Raw genomic sequence first — 22231 nt, 5'->3', positions numbered from 1 at the left:
AGTGAATACTGAAAACAAATTCATTCAAAAGAATACCTCTTGTACTGATTTAACCAAAGTGCTTAAATTTTTCCTAATTGACAACAATTGCGTACCAAAATCCAGCACATTGGTGAAAGATCCAAATAAATGGTGTAAATACAAATGTATAAAGGTGGTTTTTAAAATAGAAAAATTTGTTTGTATGGATGAATCCCAGTGCAGCAGTATATTTTGGAAATTTTTGGTCATGTGCACATCAGAAAGCTGACTGGTAAATTTTTGGTTACTGACCAAATTTTGGTGCTTAAATATTCAACCCACTACTGTAGAGAGTAATGTCTCTATCTCTATCTCTATCTCTATCTCTATCTCTATCTATGCAGAAAATAAATGTAATGAGTAAGAATGTAAGAAACTGAAGTGGTTCAAAATTTATATAGATAGAAACATAGATACATAAATATAGATTCATACATACATGTATACATAGAAAAGAAAGAAAGGAAGGAAGAAAGAAAGAGCAAGAAAGAAGGGGAAAGAAAGAAAATTTCAGCCAGTCTAGCCTCTCACATTTTCATCTATTACATTTCTTTTCCATACCCTTAGTGCTATCAGAGCTTCTAGTAATATCTCTTACCTCTTAGCACAGCAATGCAACAGTGCAGCTTTACCCTTTATCTTACCAGTGCCTTTTCCTATCTCTAAGAAGCTACTTTAGTCCTTCATTTGGGGCAAAGAGATGTATTCTATAGAACCAAGCTTGTAAAATAGAAAGCAATGGATTTGAAAGACAAGACGGAGGTTTAACAGGAGAGTTGATGGTCAGAAAACTAAGATAAAGAAAAAAACATAGAAGAGGGGGAAATGAGGCTTTGGCTGAACCTTTCAAAAGACAGAGCCAGCATAGGGCAAGCGAGGGCAGGGGAATGTAGTGTAGCCTGTGTGTAGTGAAGTGGCTGGCTGGGGGGGAGCTATTTACAGGAACATGGTCTACCACAGAAGGATATCACTTTAAAAAAAATTCATTTCTTTCCTACGGTAGCTGACAAGACCAAATACCCTGAACTTTGGACCTCTAGTGATCTCTATTTTTTAACACCCCACATATCAAGGTATTTCTGGCCGTTTGAATAACAATCCTCACCTAAAGGCTAGCTTCACTGTATAAATAGCATGCAAAAGCAGTTCCTGTGGTGCTATATTTCATAATGACAGTATTGCTAGACTACTTTGCCAACTACCATGGTTTTATTTTATCAACACAGCCTATGCTTCAACTCAAAATATCCCATTCCATTGTTTCTATAGTTTTCTGGCCTTGTATTTCACCCTACCCACATCTGCAATTTTACAATAAATAATTATCTATAGGAACATAGTTTGGATCAACTGTCAGATCACACTAAAGATTATTTTAAAGCCACCATTTATAGGAGTTGAACTCCTGGAGAGCTCTTCTTAGTAAGAAATTTTCCTACATCTCCTCTAACTTACTTAGCCATATGATGGACAGAAAGTTATTAATTCTGTGGCTTTCATCTATAATTCCTGCCACCTGGAAAGATTTTTTTTCCCCTGGTGCTCTAAGTAGGACCAGGCAGGATTGTATATTCCATGGAGAGCCACTCATCTAATAACTATGAGCATCAAACATTACCTTGGAAAGTATCATAATTGAAAAATGTTGTCCATCTTGTTCCAAAAAGAATTTAACATAGTTTCATACACCTAAGTACTCTTATTTATGGCAACCAAAGCTGGGACAGATTCTTCTAGCATCTGGTGAACTAAGGGATATACTTATCAACAAGTGAATCTGGGACCGACCTGTCTGCAGTTCTGGGTACTATCCCTGCCTGGCTCGCTGTTTATTTCCAGCACTGCCTCCTGATGACCAGGTGAGAGAAACCATATCAGAAGCAGTGTTATCTCAAAAGTACACATAAAAAATGCTGTGGAACATCAAAAACATGCTAAGGTGAGAAGAATGATAACTAGAACCCTATCTACTGATAATTATTTCCTTCTGTAGGGGGAAAAAAGTCAGTACCTTTTTGACAAAGACTGTGGCAATTTAGGATAAGTTGTCTGGAAATATAAATAACAGTAAACACAGCTGAAGTAGGCAAAATATAAATTAGGTATTAAAATATATAATTGGATGATAAAAGCTAGAGTGGCTTATCTAATACCAAAAAAAACACTGGTGAATTTTTTGTTTATTTATTTATTTATTTATGTATTTATTTATTTATTTATTTAATGTTTTATTTATTTCTAGGAGAGGGAGAGAGAGAGAGAGAGCGTGAACAGGGGAGGGTCAGAGAGAGAGGGAGTCACAGACTGAAACCGGCTCCAGGCTCTGAGCTGGCAGTCAGCACAGAGCCCGATGCGGGCCCGAACCCACGAACCGTGAGATCATGACCTAAGCGAAAGTCGGATGCTTAACTGACTAAGCCACCCAGGCCCCCCTTATTTATTTATTTTTAGAGAAAGAGAGAGAGCATGAGCAGGGAAGGGGGAGAAAGAGAGACAAGGAGAGAGAGAGAGAATCCCAAGGAGGCTCTGTGCTGTCAGCATGGAGCCTGACATGGACTCCATCCCATGACCATGAGATCATGACGTTAGCCAAAATCAAGAGTTGGATGCTTAACCAACTGAGCTACCCAGGCACCTCAGCACTGGTGAATTTTTATGATTTCGCTTAGGTTGTATGGTTGCATCCTAATTGAGAGTTTGTAGACAAATATGTAGAAGTATAATTTAAGTGCAAACTTAGAATTGTTGAAATCATAGCCAGAAGACACATTGGCAGAATTTTGATAATAACCAGCATATTGTTGTTAAAATATCAGATATTCTGCTGTTTGTTAAGCTCAATGAAGTGGTAGGGCTTATGATATTGCTGTTTCATTAAGCAGAAATATCTCAAGGATGTGTGTACAGTATATGAATAAGTATTTGGGATTGGAAGAAGAATAACACAAATGAAGTTCTAAGGGAATCAGAGTAAAGCCAATTATGCCTCTGATGATTAAGTTCTATGAACATAAGGAACTGGGGTTTCATTGGCCATGACATAAATTCAGAAATTGCTATTCATGTGTACATGAATGGGGCGATAATTTCAGTGATAGATCACATTCATGCAATTAATCAATGTAACTTGTTACGTGTGTGAAGAGGAATGCTTTTCTGAGATTCAGGTATAACAACAACAATATCAGTAATAGTAACAAAGATCCTATCATCACTTTTTTTCCTAGTGATCTTTAATTACTCGATTATAACATAATTTCCTGCTAACATAAAAATGCAATGTGAATGTGAAAATTCTCCTGAGCTAACTCTTCCCTGCCTCAGTGCCTCAAAAACCATCCTCTTATTCGAAGAAAAGCAGAAAAGAATTGTATCTAATTCTAATGTTTTTGTGATCTGTGTACATGTTATTGTGAGGGAGGGATTCCCAAAGATGAAGACGTACCTTAGGAAAGAGATGCTTGAGGAGGTCAGATGTTCCAATGCAGGTAGTTTGGTAATAATAACAAGTGTCGGAAGCATCTCCTAAAGAAAAAAAAGGACTGAAAGTAGGAGGAGGGAAGGAAGGGAAAAGTGAAGTATCCCGATGTTGACTATGTCGGGGCACTCTAGTTAGGGGACAGAGGGAGACACTCAGCAGTGTAAGTGAAGCTAATCAGGCTCTGAAAATTGCAATGGCTCACATGTTAAGTGGTTCGACTCAGGTCATTATAGACCTGAAGTGGCCGTGAAGGGGAGCATTTAGTACCCAGACAGAACAGATGTGGGGAAAGTCTAGCCTGATTTGCCACAGTCTCTCTCCAAAAAGCGCTCTTATACTTCCATGATTTAGGAACCGGACAGAGGCAGAAACCTGGAACAGGCAACCTAAGAACCAGATAAACGTAATCCATGAAGAAAGGAGGCTCAAATATAGGCAGAAAGAAGAGGCTGCCAGGAGTCCTGTCAAGCAATTTCCCATATCATTTGTTACAAAGGTAGTGAGGGAAGGAGATGGAATTGTCAGAGTAGGTCTAGAAATAGAAGTAAATTAGGAGGAAAGAGGAATAAGACAGGGAAAGAGGGTTTGTAATATATTTAATAAATATAGGTCAACAGAATTGATTACTCTAAGAATATAGACATAGATATAATTATAAAGATACAATTTTACTTAACTCTTCATGTTAAGTAAACCAAGCTACCATGATCTGCTTACAGTGTTCTGCTAACTACGTCTATATCTTTTCTTTATTCCAAAAAAGGTCTCTTTTTGATTATAAAAGTAAAATACGCTCTTTGGAGAAGCTTTGAAAAATACATAAACACCTTAAAAAAAACGAAAATCACCTATAACACTGTGATTACTACCCAGTATAATGGCTGTATACATTTTACTATATTTCCTTCCTATCATTTTTCTATGCATTTTTTTCTGAATTGAGAGCATATTAATTATGAGTTTATATTATTAAAAAATTATTGTATAATTTGTCATGTTATCAAAGCCTCTTTTTAAAAATAGCCTCTTTTAAAAATTTTCTAATGAATGCATGATTCTTCATGATGTGGATACACAAAATTTTTATTACTCTAAATTCAATTTACATCAAATCTATGAATAGTTTGTATAAATATTTAATTATTATTAAATTTAGTACAATTATTAAATTTACATTTATTAATATTTTACTTTGGCAATTTGAAAGACATTAAGATTTCAATGTGTAAATTTGTATTGCTTAATAGAATTTAATATTTCCTCTAGGTTTATAAGCTTTTTTTATGTCTTATTTTGTGTCCTGGTTAGTTATTTTATTATTACGTTAGGACATTAGTTCCTTGAAGCTTTACTCATGATACATAATATTTACCATGTGTGTCTCTTTTTATGTTATATTTTTAATGTTTTATGCCATTGATAAATTTAAGTTTTTCTGTGATCTAGTCTGTTTTCCTTGTGCTTCCCCCCATTGCTTCTAAATTTAGAAAATTTGGATTTAGAAAATCATCACTCAGACCCACAGTCAAAACATATACACTTATATTTTCTTATTCATTTCAATACTTTGACTTTTTAAAAAATATTTAACTATGGAAAACTAAAATTTATTATGGTGTAAAGCATAATTTCAAACTACTTTTTAGATTTTCTTTCATTTACTTATATTCATGTAACTGATGGTGTGTCAGGCTCTATATAGTAAACTCTTAGGATGTCAGTGTACAAATCAGACAAAGAACTGTTCCCTTAAGGAAGCTTACATTATAGCCAGGAGGTGTAGATAGATAGATATACATATACATATAGATGTATTTATATATGTATATTTACTAATATGTACAGATAAAATTCTCTACACAACCGTGTGTGTGTGTATATATATATGGTATCTATTTGTCTATCTATCTAATTTTTATTCCTCAATGTTTAATGCCCTCTATGAAGCAGGAAATAGAAAGCAAAATCAACAACTAGTAGTAGATGGGGAAGGATGGGCTTGATGTTCTAGAGGAAAAGAGAAAGTAGGAAACTGTCACATGGGGGGATGGCAAAGTAAAGAAACTAAGTAAGTATAGTATGATTTCCTAGCAGTGTGGAGATCCTACTAGGGCTTAGTAATCATTAATGTGGGGGAAAAAAAACCATTCAGCATGATTATATGCTTTTCTCCAACCATATTCACCTGCATGGCTGCAAGTGTAAAGTAGGCAGAGTTGAATTTATTCAAGTCTGTGGTTTTTTTGTTTTGTTTTGTTTTGTTTTGTTTTGTTTTGTTGAGTATAAGGAAGCCAGAAAAGGGCAAGGAAGTAGAAGGTGTATATATAAGCAGATGCTGCTGCTGCTGCTGCTGCTGCTGCTGCTGCTGCTGCTGCTGGTAGAATTAAAGATACTAATAAAGAAGTGAAGGACTCAAGAAGATAAAGGGCAATTAAGGTAGCAGGAACAATCAACTGGTGGGATTGGTGATTCACTGGACTGGGGTTCTAGTATAGCTGAGTCAGGAATATAGGCCATGGAGGTTATCAAGTGGTTGAAGTTATTGGTAGCGAGGAGAAACTGGCCTAACCCTGAGAGTGAATGCCTCCTTAAATTTTGTACTTGCCTCATCCTAATCTCATTCTTGCTGAAATACTAATATGGTCTACACTAAGAAGACATTATTGGATAGAATATTAAACTGAGATAATTTTTTTAAATGTGAAAAAGAATGTCCTGAAGAATGGCAGATAACAATAAAAATGAGGGATGGCTGGTGATGTGCTGTGATGACATATGACAATTCAGCAAGAAGACCCAGTCGGGTGATCCCAGGAAAAGGAAGTACAGACCACTGAAAACAGAAACGTAGCAATAGTATTCAATGTTCATAACACTGGAAACTGGCCCTTGAGCTCCCATAGCTACCATCTGTCTCAGCCTGATCTCTTTTTGTCTCTGCAATCTGCTGTCTGCTCTAGATTTTCCAGTTTGGCAAACCAATCGTTCAGTTTCTCTGGCTCTCTACTGTTTCTCTTCATTTCCCAGCTGATGGCTTAATTTCCCCTCTGGCCTACCACTTGTTTTGGAAAATGCTTCTTTGCCTTGGCTCAGAGACTTGCTTTGTGTACATGCCTCAGTAGTTCTGTAGGATATGGACAGGAATCATGGATCGTATACCTCTGTCCTTTGCTTAAACACAGACAGCAAGAAAGCACACTCAAGGGGCAATTTTAACAAAATGATCTTGATTTCAATCATTTTGACAATGATATAACTTCATCTACTGTCCATTTGCCTCATGAAAATTTACAATGAGAACTGAAAATAGCAAGAAGCTAAAATTCTACATCAGTTTCTCAAAAATAAAAATTACCAGACTGACTCTCAATCTATCTCTTTAGAGATTCCTGCTAAAGTTATGTCCCTTCAACCTCAAGCCAAAGGCAACATTCAAAATTTCATTTCTTAAGCAATAGATATTTATTGCAAATACTATTTCAATATCCAGTAAATGTGGTTCCAGGTTTTTGGCTTTTTATATATAAATTTATTTTTTTAAGTTTTTATTCATTTTGAGAGAGGGAGAGAGAGAGAGAGACAGAGAGACAGAGAGACAGAGAGGCAAGGAAGGAGAAACAGAGAGAGATGGAGACAAAGAATCCCAAGCAGGTTCCACATTGCCAGTGGGGAAACTGATGTGGGACTCAAACTCACGAAAAGTGATATCCCCATCTTATTTGATCTCACTGTGCTATTTGAGACTGTTAACTCTTCCTTCATCTTCATATCATCTGCTTTTTATGCAATTCCTCCTGCATCTCTGTTTTTTCTCAATCTCTTTTGCAGGTCTGCTTTTCATATGCTTACTTTTTGTAGGATTTGTCAATGGCCCTCTTATGTTCTGATTTTAAAGTAATATGTGGTGGCTGTGATAGTATATTAGATATTAAACATTAACTTTAAAGTAACATACAGATTTACAATCATGCATAATCATGCCACCTGGCAATTACTATTGCCATCATACTGATATTCGCTCTTCCTTCTCTATGCCTAATGTATTTAGCAGAAGTGAAAAAATATCCACATTTAGTTTTTTCCTACTTTTTAATTAAACATTATTTTATAAAATTTCTAAGAATTATTATTAAATATTTTTAGATGTGATTTTTTATGATTGGATAACATTAAATATATAGATTTGTACTGGTTTATTTAAGCATTTTGCCTCCCCCATTATTTGACATTTAACTTGATTGTATATGTAAATATATTTTAACTCAAAATAAGAATTGTAGCTTTTTAACTGTAGAGTTTAATTTATTCACAGTTATTGTCATAACTAATAACTGTTTTTCAGTAAAGGTAAGAATGTGGTTTTTCCAAGCACTTACATATTAGAGAACATGTAATTCCTGCATTCATCATAAATAGTTAAGTACTTGGCTTGCCATAGAATTCTTAAGTCATATTTTTGCTCAGTGAAACTTGATATTTTGGATTATGTTCTGGAATTTAGTATTGTGAAGCAGAAATATCTGGCCACCATGTTTTTATTTTTCACAGGTATCTTTTTTTCCCACCTCTTGTTTATAAGGATTTTTCTTCATCCGCAAACTTAGCAATTTTTACTAAACTATGTATAGGATTAATTGTTTGGAATTTTAACTTTAGTAGAATAACTTCATCAGGGGCCAGTACTACAAAGTAATTATGTGTTGGCATCTTCCTCTTAAGTCATAAAAAGAATTTTCAACACATTCTTAGGGCAGAACTACTCACGTATCAAACAACAGTAGTATTAAATGTGTGATGCTGATAAACCTTCAGACTTGCATAGCAATATAAACTTAGAGGGATTTTGGCAAGTTTTAAGATACGTATATCACTCAATTCTGCCCCAGGAGTTATTTGCTCATTTTTATGTTTCCTAGTTATAATATATTTGCATGTAACTGAATGATTTAGAAGAACATGCAGGCACATCATTAAATTTGATCCTCATCACAGCTATGAGAAAGAGGTTTGGTTATTATTCTTCTATCTTGTGGATCAGAGAAAAGATGCTCAGAGCAGTTCAGTGACTCTCCCCAGTTTATCCAACTATTAAGTCGTGGAGTAAGATTTGTAGGCCAAGTCTTCTGATTCTAAATACTGTCTGTTATTATACCTAGCATGTTGGTTTTTATATACAATTCATGTCATTATGAGCCTAAGAGACAGATGAACAGCCTCCATGGACTGGAGTAAGAACTGATGTCAGTCTCAGTGTATGTGGAAAAGTTTCATTCTATCTACCTGAGATGCTACCATCTTGGATACATTAAACAGGCCCGTGAAGAATTTTCTTCTTTATTTCTTCAGAAAGCCTATGTAAAATATAAGATTTCCAAGAAAAATCAAGCCATCCTTTCCCTTAAGGAAAAACCTTCTGCATGTACTAGTAAATAGGGAAGAAAAGAACAACGAGTGTGAGAAATGTATAATGATCAAGCTGAAAGGGAAGAGGTACTCATTGGAAAAGAACAGGCTAACATACTTCATTTAGTTCAACACATAACCTAGTAATACTTCTGTTTGAAAGTACTATAATATGTTAAATATAACTCACATGATTTGCATTATCAACTCATATGAAGTTTGTCCTTCACATTTCAATATATCTCAAATGTCATAGGCATTATAAACCCCTAAAATATACAGTTCATCAGATTTCTTGTATTAAATCTGATGTAGCATTGCTAAAAACCAGTACACAGCATATACTTTTTTAGAGCTTTAAAATTATTTAAAAATCAGGGCACATTATACTGTAACAACTATGTAAACTTTGTGCCATAAGAAAGTTGATACACCTGCTGCTTTATTACTGTCAGGGTACACACTATGATTAAGTTGTCTGGTAGTAAAGGGTGTCCTCACTTTCAAGTTGTATTTTTTTTTTTTTTGTCTTTTTGTATTTTTTCCTGATGATCATTGTCAGGGACTTTGAAGAATCTGAGACTTCACCCAGCTTTCTGGGTAACAAGGTAGTTTGCCAGAGTCCCATGAATGCTGCCCCACGCTCATGCAGTTTCTTGGGGCGCCTGGGTGGCTTAGTCGGTTAAGTGTCCGACTTTCGCTTAGGTCATGATCTCGCGGTTCGTGGGTTCGAGCCCCGCGTCGGGCTCTGTGCTGACTGCCAGCTCAGAGCCTGGAGCCTGTTTCAGTCTGTGACTCCCTCTCTCTCTGACCCTCCCCTGCTCACGCTGTCTCTCTCTCTCTCTCTCTCCTAGAAATAAATAAAACATTTAAAAAAAGAAAAAAAGAAAAAAAAGGACTTTTCTTACTCATGGTAATAGCAACAGCCAGAGTATCAGCATTTTATTGTGCAGGTTCCTCAAGCTCCATTTTCCACAGAATAATGCTAACAGGGCCAGGTGACAACTTCACATCCAATGGGTTACATTACAGAAGAACTCTAAACTTACAGATTTTGAGTGCTTCATAATGTGAAGACACCATGTCTGCCCTCTACTCTGGAGGAAGGCATTAAGTCTAATTCCCAAGGATGTTTGCTATACAAAAAATCTTTACAAGATGGTCCAGGACAAAGGACAGGTAGTACTTCACTCGCAAGATGTGCAGAAATGCAAGATACTCAAGATACCCAATAATCATTTGCATTATGTTTAGCACTTTGCGATAATTTCTGACCATACAAAATAAGTACTGAACCACATATGTACATGAACCTTAGTGGTATATATGACCTATTGACCTTCTTTTCTTTTACAGCTTCAATATTTTATGTCTAGTGATAATACCGGTATATGTTTTAAGATTTTGAACCTGTTGTTAGCTTCTCAAATAAATAATGTATATGTATGTGAAACCAGTTTTTGGCATTTTTAGAGCTAACTTTGTGCCTGTGTTCTTTTCTGTGCCATGGACTCTTGTAAAAAGGAGTTTAATATTTTTAAAGAATAAATCTCCAAATAAATAGGTCAAACATATATCTCAGTCAAAATGCAAAGAAAAAGTCAAAATAAGAAAATAATACTTAGAATTATATTCATGACATTTATATTAATATTTTTAATTCACATAATCTCATTATATGAAAATGAACACAGATATTATTTTATGAATAATATTTATGTGAATGAATATTGTTTTTTAAGTAAAAGTGAAATTCATATGCAATAAATAAATCAGTTTGCTACTGATACACCTACACACATAATAGATACTATATTTAGGATGTTTACATCTCCAGAAAAGAAAAACACAAAAACCCAAACAGTGTGCCATTATATAACAAATGTGGCCTCTAGTTATCTATATAAAATACATAGTATATTATATCTCTTGCATATGTAATAAATAAGATTATCTATATAATATTTTAGTATGGACAAACTTGTTTTTAGTATTTTAGATTCTCATATTTTAATCATACATGTGATTATGTAGCATCTGTTTAATTGAAAAACCCTGCTTCTCATCCTGCTTTTAAGAGTCGTTAAATACAATTATGCTCTGTTAAAATGAGAACATTTGAGAGGGGTTTGGGAGAAGCTGCAGACGAAAGAGGCTAGACAATCCTTCCTCAAAAAGTAGATCTATCCACTATTCAAGAATGATTCAAACATTCATTATCGCTTAAATACCTGCCAAGTAATTGAAATCCCTCTAATTGCCAGGACCCTACATGTAGCTTATTGCCTCTGTCTCCCGTCTCCTGACTTCTCTGGGTCATTTCATTCGCACCTCTCCTTCAAGCCATCTGGGATCCCGGGTACAGCCGCGTTTTAATGCCGAACACCTGGCCTGACAGTGTTTGCTGCTCCCTTTCACCTGCCAGCCCTTTGTTCCTCCCCAAGATTGAATGAGCACTGCAAGCCCTGTCAGGCACGCACACACAGCGGCTTTCCTTGCTTTCAGTCTCTTCCTCTGGTCCTTAAGTCTGGCAAATCCTTTTATTATTTTGCCTTTCCCGTATAGCTGTTCCATCTACTTTGTGATCTTCAGGAGCCAAAAATCCACATGAGAATTAAATCTAGATAAATGTGATACCTCCAGAACACCAAGAGTGCTAGGGAGGAAAAGCATAAGTGAAGGAAATCACATAAAAACTCCCTGCTCTTGCTATGAAACAGTTATAAATCATCTGGGTTTGCACTAAAATTTAAAAATTCAAAAGCTATGGGATTTGAAAAAATGTGTTATCAGTACTTAGAGAAATATCAAATAGCTCCTCCACAAAGCAGAGAAACCCAACTTACCACCCAAGCCTTGGTTTCTCATTCTTTGCCTAGTACCTCGCGGGATTCATACCCCACCTCTTGAGCTCCTCCCACACACAAAGCTCCTTTTACGCTTCCAAAAATAATTTCTGATCTGACATTCCCAGTGATATTGAGTCTACACCTCAACTTCCATCTGTTTCCCACTCTCAATTTCTATAGACTATACAACTAAGAATATGGTTCTTGGCTTAGCAGTCATTCTTCTTAATTATTCAGAAGTCTTTCCAAACTTTAGCCTTTTCCAAGTTTCTTCTTTCAGTCAATACAGACAACTTTCCCAGTTTAACTCAGACACAATTATACTTCCCAGAGGCTTCTGTTAAAATGAGATCATTCACTTCAGGGCTCCATACAACAAATGTGATTTAAGATTTCAAACCTTGAACAACTGAGAGCAAACAGGACCCAGGGGTTCATCTGGTATAGGGCTGACTCCGAGGTATGTAAACATCGATGGCCTTCTTCAGATGCATAAGGAGTAAAAACATTTTTAAAAATGTGTAGGGGAATTTAAAAATCTGAAAAACTATTTTCCATTATAACTGTAATGGATAAAAGAAAAAGAATACAAAAATCCTAGGACTTTACCGATTATAACCTAAAGAAGCAAATAAGCCAGAATGTCACAGAATCTTAATGGCAATCCTTTAGTCTAACTGGAATATTCCATAGAAAACTATGGGGATGCCAGCTTTGGGAATGAGGTGAGCAGAGTTATTTTAAATTATATAGAAATCATGAGGATAAGGGTCCTATTACAAAGGGCTCAGAACCGATTAGGCAAGGCTTAGTTTTTGATGACTTATTTTGGATAAACCAATTCCAGAGAGATTTTTTCACAATGTACAGGGGTCAAGGGAGCACCGACTCAGTCATGTGACTGTAAAGAAATGTTAAACTCTGGTTCTTCCCCTCCTTTTGCTCTGTACACCTGCTCCCAAATTCCTGCCTGCTGTCGCTCCTGTCCATGTCACATTGCTTGCCAGAAATAAGCTGACTTTCATAATTAAGAAAAAAAAAATTCAGAATTAATGTATTAGAAATACAGCTCTGAGAATTCAGGTAATATTTTAAACACTGAGAGAGGGAGAAGAGGAAATTCTAATCTAAGAACTGAGGAAGAGAGAGGAACATTTCCAAATATAATCTCCATGTGTACTATGACCTTTGTTGGATAAAACATAGGATAAAGAGTATCGGTGGTGAAAGTGACTTATAATTCACCAGAACATATACCGGGGATGGTGCGAGAGACAAAACTTGCAGCCTCATGTATGTCTGGTATATAAACTTAGTTAACTTGAGATTTTAAACTAAGGAACTAAAAAAAAGAACTGAACTTTTGTGAGACAAGGCCATATGTGGAAAGTGGAAGTAGAATGATTTTGGTTTAAAAGAAAGAGATGGGAGTGGGAGTAGGGGTAGCAAAGTAGCACAAAAATCCAAGGGGCTCTATAACTGCAGAGAATCCCGTGGGGTACGGTGGGGGAATTTAAATGAAAGACAAAGGAGACATGAATATAAGTATACTATAGGTCACCCAGTTGAGCCTAGAAATTTTCACAGAGCAAAACAACACCCGAAAAACAAAAACAAAACATGCTGAAGTTTTAACTGATGGAGAGGCTTTGGGCAAAGGATTTCAGTAGCACACTTTATGAACTCTTTTATTGGCTCTGTTCTAACGGACATTTTTAAAAATTTTTTAAATTTATTTTTGAGAGAGAGAGGCAGAGTGTGAACAGGAGAGGTGTCAAGAGAGAGGGAGACACAGAATCTGAAGCAGACTCCAGGCTCTGAGCTGTCAGCACAGAGCCTGATGTGGGGCTTGAACTCATGAATTGCAAAATCATGACCTGAGCTGAAGTCAGATGTTTAACTGAGCAACCCAGGCACCCCTGTTCTGATGGACATTTTTATCGGTGATTTGGAAGAGGTCACAAATGACAAGTGGATATATCTGCAGTAAGGACAAAGTGGGCAAGGGTCCTAATATCTGGTTTATCAGTTTTTCTCTTCTTCAGCTAGTCCCTCACTTTTCTCTCACTACTGGTCTTGATTTCCCTCTACTTATTCATCTTTTTTCCTTTCTATACAAACTTCATAACAACTTTTCTTATACCCATGACAATGTTTCCTCAACAATATTCACATCTCCGGGCTCTGATTAACACCCCTATGATCCCACCACAACAATCCTTGTTAGTGTCCTTATAATGGTGTCCTAGTTGTCAAATATAATGGACTTTTCTCAGATCCCCCTTCCAGCCTTCCTGGTATTTACCTCCTTAGGCCAATTCACCCTTGTTGTATTCTCAGTCACCTTGTTTGGGTCCTTCTCTGATCCTGTTCAGACTGGAGCTCTTTTCAGTCCCCCTTTCTTTGTCTTCTCATGTTCTGCTGGTCTTAGGACAACCTCATACACTTCATGATTGAAACAAATATCTATGGCAATTATCTATTCTGAATCCTAGGCCACATATGTCCTTCTGAATGTTCTAGAAATAAACAAGAAATAACAAAACTAATACTTTCATTCTACTCCTAACTCTTCCAGAAGGCACCGACTCAGAAAAAAGAATGAGAAAACACACAGTCACCCACATCATAGTTTATAAACTCCTTCCTAACCTCATGTTGTAAGTCCAGTGAGTTGGGATTTAGTTGACTATGGACGTAACCAACTATAGTGTGTGTAGAAACAAGGAAGGCAATTCAATTGCAGGTCACTTTTATTCTTATAAAGTTAGCATTAAAATATCATCATTCTGAAGAAAAATAAAATATCCACTTCAAATTCTTTGCCCATTATTTGTTTACATTATTCTTACTTTCATTATGTCATAAAATTCGCAAACTTAACTTTCCCCATTTTATCATTCTTATTCCAAGGATAGAAAGTTTATGTACTGTAAGAGATGTCTTACTGTTATTAGAAAAATACAAATTATTTCTATATAAAAAATTGCATGTTTGTGTTTCAAAGAAAATAATGTATCTTAATTTAAAAATAGATGCTTCTGAGATACCTGGGTGGCTCAGTCTGTTAGGCGTCTGACTTGATTTCGGCTCAGGTCATGATATCAGTGTTCAGGAAATTAATCCCCACTTCAGGCTCTGGGTCTACAGCATGGAGCCTGCTTGGGATTCTCTCTTTCTCTCTCTCCCTCTCTCTCTGCCCCTCCCCTGTGCTCATGCTCTCTCTCTCTCTATCTCAAAATAAATAAACTTTAAAAAATAAAAATAAAAAGATGCTTTTAAAAATGATATATTTAATTCTTCCTCCTGACATGTGGATGATATAAACATATATGCATTATTATTCTGGTGGGGACCATAAAGGGTTCACCTACAACTAAACAAAACTTCCTTTTTCCTCTTGTATGCAACCTTTTAAAGTAGGGCAGAGAATAAGCTGGTTTGCCAGATTCCAAACACATGAAAACCATTGCACCTAAATTTAGAATTTTTAAAAATCTTTCCATATTCCAATTTGGCTTGAAAATTTTTGAATTCTTCAGCTGCACTTTAAAACTTATTCTTTTTTTTTTTCTAGTTCTAGGCCCAGGAGCATGGTAACACTGTTTGTTTATATAGCATTTTATGTCATTATATGTGTTAAGTCTTATCCGACAGAGGAAGTGAGTTGTTATAAAGTCCCCCAAGGTTCATTGGATTTGATGCAAGGAGTAGAATAGCAGAGCAAGAGGAAGAATTATTTTACCCCATTCATGGATGCCATAGAGGAACTAGTTCCTCCTGCATGTTCTCTTGGCCTGTACTATGAACTTGGAAGCCTAGGTATGAGAAGACTGGGGATAATTTGTTGACCACAAATAAACAGTGATCTTTAGTTTCAGCGTTCTAACCATAGGTTTTCCCACTCAAAAAATTTGCATGAGTTCAGTTACTCAAAAGTCTTTGTCCTCTTGTATCACTTAGCTATTTCTGTGTAGCCAGCACTCCCTATTCGCCACCTCATCCCACTCTGAATAAAAGAAATTCACTGGCTTGAAATGATAAATATTTATTATTTCTCACAAGCCTATAAGTCAGCTGGCTAGTCTTTCTGGTCTTAGCTGGGGTCCCTTGTGCACATGGGGTCAGCTGCAGGTCAAGGACATAGTTCCAGTGATCAAGACTGGGCGCTCTCTCACATGATTGATCATTTTTAAACTGGTCTGGGTCATTGATTGCCCATATGGGTAGCCCAACCTTAAGGTGCAGACATGGCTCCAAGAGCAGAAGTACACAAGGTCTCATAAAGCCTAGGCTTAGAACAGACACATCGCCGCTTCGACCTCATTTTTGGCTCAAATTCAAGGGATGGAAAATAGACTCCACTCTTTGATGGAGGAGCTGCAAAGGCACATTGCAAAGAGATTTGCAGTTATTATTGTGGCATAAAAACATCCCCCCAAAACATAATGGCTTAAAACAACCATTTCATGTTTCTCACAGACTCTGTGGGTCAGGAATTTAGACAGAATGCAGTGGCTCCTGTCTATTCCACTATCTCTGGGAAGACTTGAAACCTAGGCGTGGCAGCTGGGGGCTGGAGTCATCTGAAGATTCCTTCACTTCCATGTCTGGGACCTGAGCTGAGGTGACTTGAAGGATAAAAATGCTAATTGAGGAGTCTTTGTGTGGGCTTCCTCACAGTATGGCAGCCAAAACAATCAGTCTCTTTACATGGTAGTTGAGGTCTTCAAACCCAGAGATCCAAGGCAGAAGCTGCATTGCCTTTTAGGACACAGCCCTGGAAGTCGTGCAGAAAAAAAAATCCCACCATTCTTTATTAGGGCAATCACAAAGCTTCCCTTTCTCAAGGGAAGAGGAATCAACCTCCATCTCTTGATAAGAGAATGCACGAAGATTACACTGTAGATGATTATGTAGGACAAGAGATACTGCTTCAGTCACCTAAGAAAAATGCACTCTGCTATAATCTGAATGTTAGATATATTAATTCACATTGCCCCTACAAGCAAAATACATTCACCTCTTCCCCCAAGTCCTTCATTATGGCATTAGCATGAAATCCAGTGGCTCATTATCTAAATCAGGTCCAGTTGTTGATGAGACACCATAAGTGTAATCCCTTGAGTATAGCTTCTAAAATACAGCTCCTCCAGTTCTCTCTAATTCTGAAGACCTTTCAGTTAAAGAGTCTCCCTGTCAGGCTGATGTGGAACAATACACTTAACATTTTTAGGAGCCCTAATTTTTAACAGAAATCTTCTGGTAGGCATGCCCTTAAGTTTTTGGAAGGACTTCTTTCTGTTTGAAGGGCCTATGAAGTATGTCTGCGAATCTTTCTGAGGGCTTAATAAAGGGTTATATCATCAGACCCTTGGCTTTATCCTGACCCTATTTGTTGAAACAGTGATAAGCCCAATCTACCACTTGATGAGAGTGTAAGATTATGTTATAGAAGAACATAAGATAGAGGAGATATTGTTGCAGCCATCTTTGAAAACCATAACCTGCCACAAAAGTGATACCAGAAGGTCATTAATTGGATGGGATAGCAATGTAGTTAATTTACCAGACCCTGCCTATAAAGTTAATTCATCTAGTTTTGGATGTTTTTATTTATTTTTGAGAGACAGAGGAAGACAGAACATGAGCAGGAGATGGGCAGAGAGAGAGGGAGACACAGAATTTGAAGCAGGCTCCAGGCTCTAAGCTAGCTGTCAGCACAGAGCCTGATGCAGGGCTTGAACTCATAAACCGTGAGATAAGACCTGATCTGAAGTCGGACACCTAATGAACTGAGCCACCCAGGTACCCCAATTCAGACAGATTTGGAAAAATATTTAGAGTATCTTCTATGTTTTGGGTATAGTTCTGGGCATTATCAATGAACAAAACAAACATTCTACCCTCATAGCTCTTTACATTTTCATTAGAGGTCAGACAAGAAATAACGAGCATAATAAATCATGTGTTATATGTGGTACATGCAAAGAGGAAGAAGAAAATAATCACAGCATGGGAGATGGAAAATACATGTGGTGTATCCCAAGTTTAGATAAAATTACCAGGGAAGGTCACACTGAGAAGATAAATTTTGAGTAAAGACCCAAAGTAAAGGAGGTCAGACAGTAAGCCATATGGATATTGAGGAAAGAGGACTCCAAGTAGGACGTATAGTAGGTGCAAAGTTTCTAAAGCAGTACTGTGCCTGCTAAGTGTTGAAGAAATAACAATAGAGTGAGCAACAGTCAGTTAAGCATCCGACTTCGGCTCAGGTCATGATCTCACAGTTTGTGGATCTGAGCCCCACGTCAGGCTCTGCACTGACAGCTAGCTCAGAGCCTGGAGCCTGCTTTGGATTCTGTGTCTCCCTCTCTCTCTGACCCTCCCCTGCTCACGCTGTCTCTCTCTCTCTCTCTCTCTCTCTGAAATAAATAAAACATTAAAAAGAAAACAATAGAGTGAGCAAGGGGTAGAAAATGAGGTCACAGCATTAATGTGGGCCAGGTCATGTAGGGACCTATTGGCTATTGTAAGTAATTAGACATTTACTCTGAGGGAGATGAGAAATTCAAATAATGGATTTGTAGCTCATGAATAAATGAACTAACTTCCTTTTAACAGAATCATTCTGGCTCCTTTGTTGTGAATAGATTGAAGAAGGCAAGAACAGAACAGGGACATTGGTTAGGAAATTGTGGACTTATCACAGATTAATGGGCTAAAATGGTAGTGGTGGTGATGAGTTGTTGTCTGATTCTGTATATAGTTTGAATATAAGGACAATAGGACTTGATGAGGTAGTGGATGTGGATGATAAGTAAAATATTGAGGATAATGCCAAAATGTTTGGCCTAAATGACAGGGTGGATTTATTGGAGAGAGGAAGATGGTAAAGTATGAGAAGAAAGCTGGGTGCCTGAATATATTCTGCTGGGGTTTAAGAGTAGCATCAGATCACAAATTGGTTATTCTTTGCCAGACGAAGAACACCTGTGAGTTATTTGTTTAACAAACAAAGGCATACATAAATGAATTCTATCCTGTGACAGAAGGGGAAACCTTTTCATCACCCAGTGTTATATCAAACAAAACTGTTCAGGAGTGATTCAGGCGGATTGTGTCTTTCCAACACCTCAACAATTTGCTTGTGAATGGCTTCTGCATATCTAAATTTTCTACCTAGGTTCCCACACTTTTTACTTTGAATATTTTCAGCTTCCAAATAGCTAGGCTTCTTAAGATGTCAAAAAGCTTTCTCGGTGAACATAGCGTTATCATAAATGGGACACTATGAGGCATAAATGCTGAAAGGGACAACTTCTCTTTAATTGCATTGATTACTATCAGTTGCCAGTCAGATATTACTTACTCTACCTGCTAACTAATCCCAAAGTACACTTATCCTAGACAAAAGCAAAAATTAAACTCAAAAGGCTGACAGTTTCAGCTGCTAATAATAGTCATTAATTAACCGTTTTTCAGAATATCTTATAACTATTCATTGAATCTTTATTTTTATTACCAGTGCATTTACTGAGCATCTACCAAGTGCTAAGCATCCAAAACTGGTATAAAATCAGCCACTGCTGTTGCCTGGATAACAATCCATTAAACCACAAACAAAATGTTCCGGTTTCTAAATTTGTTCAAGGTTCTAGTGTGTATCTAACTATATTAAGCGGAGAGAAAGGAAACCAAAGGCAAGAGAGGACAAACAGAGGGAAAAGATAGACCGTTTACTATGCTTGCATGAAGAAATGTTTATCTAAAGGCTTCTAAGTGATGTTTTGATGAAAATGGTTTATCTATGAGATCCAACTCTATCAGTGAGAACTTTCCTCAAAACTTGCTCTTTCTGTCTTTCTAAAAGGATTATTTTTGATACACAGAAATGCCATTAATGCATTTTCTAATGGCAGAAACAGAAGCCTAAGGTGATATGAGAAACAGTAAAAGGAGAAAGAGTAAGAGCACCATAAAGATAGGGATTATGATTGCAAATTCCCAGGATTCAGAATGCAGAGTGACACATATCATTGACATTATAGCAGATGCTTTAGCGTAAATATTTCCTAAAGAATGCATGGATGGATGAATAGATGGATTGATCAGTGAATGGGTGGATAAAGATGTGAATAAGCTGAATGAAGTCATCAAAATTGCAATGATGAAATGTAGACCAAAAAATTTCATTTGGGATATAGGATGCAGGACTTTTCCTTTAATTAGTTAGTGACAGAGCTATGAATCTTGCTCTCTGGTTTATAATGCCCTTATCTCTCAAAGGAAGTGATTGGATATTTAAAATCATTTCTAGGTCTAAAATAAAGTACTTTCATAATAATGATAATTTTTAAGTTTTTCAAACATATTCAGCCACAGTTCATCTCTGAATCAGTAACCTGGGGATCTATTTTTATTTTTATTATTTTTATAGCATTTTACTTGTATCTGTTTTATTAAATGGCTTATTATTTTATTTTGGGAGAGAGGGAGCTGGCAAGGGGCAGAGAGACAGGGAGAGAGAGAATCCCAAGCAGGCTTCACTTTGTCAGCAGAGAACTTGACATGGGGCTTGATCTCACAAACGATGAGTTCATGACTTGAGCTGATATCAACAGTTGGACACATGGGGTGCCTGCGTGGCTCAGTTGGTTGAACATCTGACTTTGTTTAGGTCATGATCTCGCATCTGTGATTTCGAGTCCAACATGGAGCTCTGTGCTGATAGCTCCGAGCCTGGAGTCTGCTTTGAATTCTCTGTCTCTCCATCTCTCTTGCCCCACCCTATCCTCGTGTTCTGTCTCTTTCTCTCAAAATAAATAAACATTAAAAAAAAAAAGAGTTGAACACTTAACTGACTGATCCACCCCAGGAATCTATTCTTAATAATAACAATATTAATTTTAACTTACTGTATACATTAGTTGGGTATTTGAATTTAGCAAATCCACAAGATAAGAGTCATTATGTGCCTCATTATACAGATGAGGAAGCTGAGGTTTAGACACATAAATAAGGGCATAGCAGACCTGGGACTCTGGATCACATCTGTCTGGCTCTGAGTCCCATGTCCTTAATTGCCGTCTACTTATTATTCCAGACAACTTCTTTTGTACGAATGTTTTTTTGTGTGAAGCACCAGTGTTGCTGGGCTGGGCACGGGATTAGGACTAGAAAGTGCCACCAAGCATGAAACACAGCAAGGATAAATATCCTGCGTCAGTATGTTCAGGAGTCAGCCACAAGTCAAAAGGACAGATAACAGGGCACAAGGAACGAAGAATAGAAAGCATTTTGGAGGGATTGAGGTGGAGGGCAATTTGAAATCCTAGACAAGTGGGCAAGGAATATATCAAAGTAGAAAGGGTCAGAACAATAGCAAGAGGAGAGCATAGCACAGTGTAGAGTCCGTCGACCTTAATCACTGAAGCTTACCCCTCCCCTGGGATTTTTTACCATTGCACGGAGCAGGCACAAATTCTGGATTGCTGGTCGAGGCACAGCATGAAGAAGCAGAATTAGCAGCTCTGGGTGAAGGGGGCAGGGGATCAGTAGCAGCTGCTGGTGTGCAGCTCCTGACACCTTAGCATGCCTTCTTAGCTCCTGAGAGTTTTCGCTATCTGTTCAGTACCTCTTGCAAGAGGGAATTGGTTCTGCAGCATTTATCGTAGCTTCCCAGCTTGAAGAGTGCAATTATGGAATGCTGGAGTCTACCACATCTGACAGGTTCTTTCTTTTTTTCCCCTGTCAGGAAAAAGTGACTCATAGCAACCATATATTGGTGTCATACACATGACTCTCTCCTCTCTGTGCCTCTGACCCCTCCCCCCACATACTTACTCACCTTTGGCGTAAATCTACTTTTGCAACTCTACCTTGCAAGTTGCTGGTATTTGCAAGAAACGGTGGTAGGTGGAGGATATGAAAAGATAAATGAGATATTATTTCTACCTCTGAGGAGTTCATAATCTCTGAAAGAGAGATACATGACCCAGTAATTATAGCTAACGGATATGGAGTACTATAATGAGACATGGGGTACTTATAACAGGGCAGGTGCTCTTATTTTTATTATAAATACTAACTCATTCAATCCTCAAAGCCACCCTATGAGTCAGGAACTGTCTTATCCTCACTTTCAAGATAAAGAAGCTGAGGCATGGGGGTGCTAAATAAATCACTCAAGGTCACTCAACTAATAAGAGTCAGAAGCAGGGTTTAAAACTAAACAATATGGCTCCAGAGCCTGGTTTTGAAAGATAATGACTTATTGCCTTCTTACAAACAAACAAATTGCCAAATTCAATTATAAGGGCAAGAAATAAGACCCGCAGAAGAGGCAAGATGACTGCATTAAAGTGCAGAATTGGAGTGAGTGGCATAAGTGGGGCTGTTGTATGACTTTGGACACATTCCTCAATTTTCTGGGTCTCAAGTTATTCGTTGAGAAAATGATACTTACCTTCAGGTC

The sequence above is a fragment of the Hyaena hyaena genome, unplaced genomic scaffold, assembly GCF_003009895.1.
Source record: "Hyaena hyaena isolate Hyena2069 unplaced genomic scaffold, ASM300989v1 scaffold_1501, whole genome shotgun sequence".
Taxonomy (NCBI): Eukaryota; Metazoa; Chordata; class Mammalia; order Carnivora; family Hyaenidae; genus Hyaena; species Hyaena hyaena.
This window is presented reverse-complemented; position numbering follows the sequence as displayed.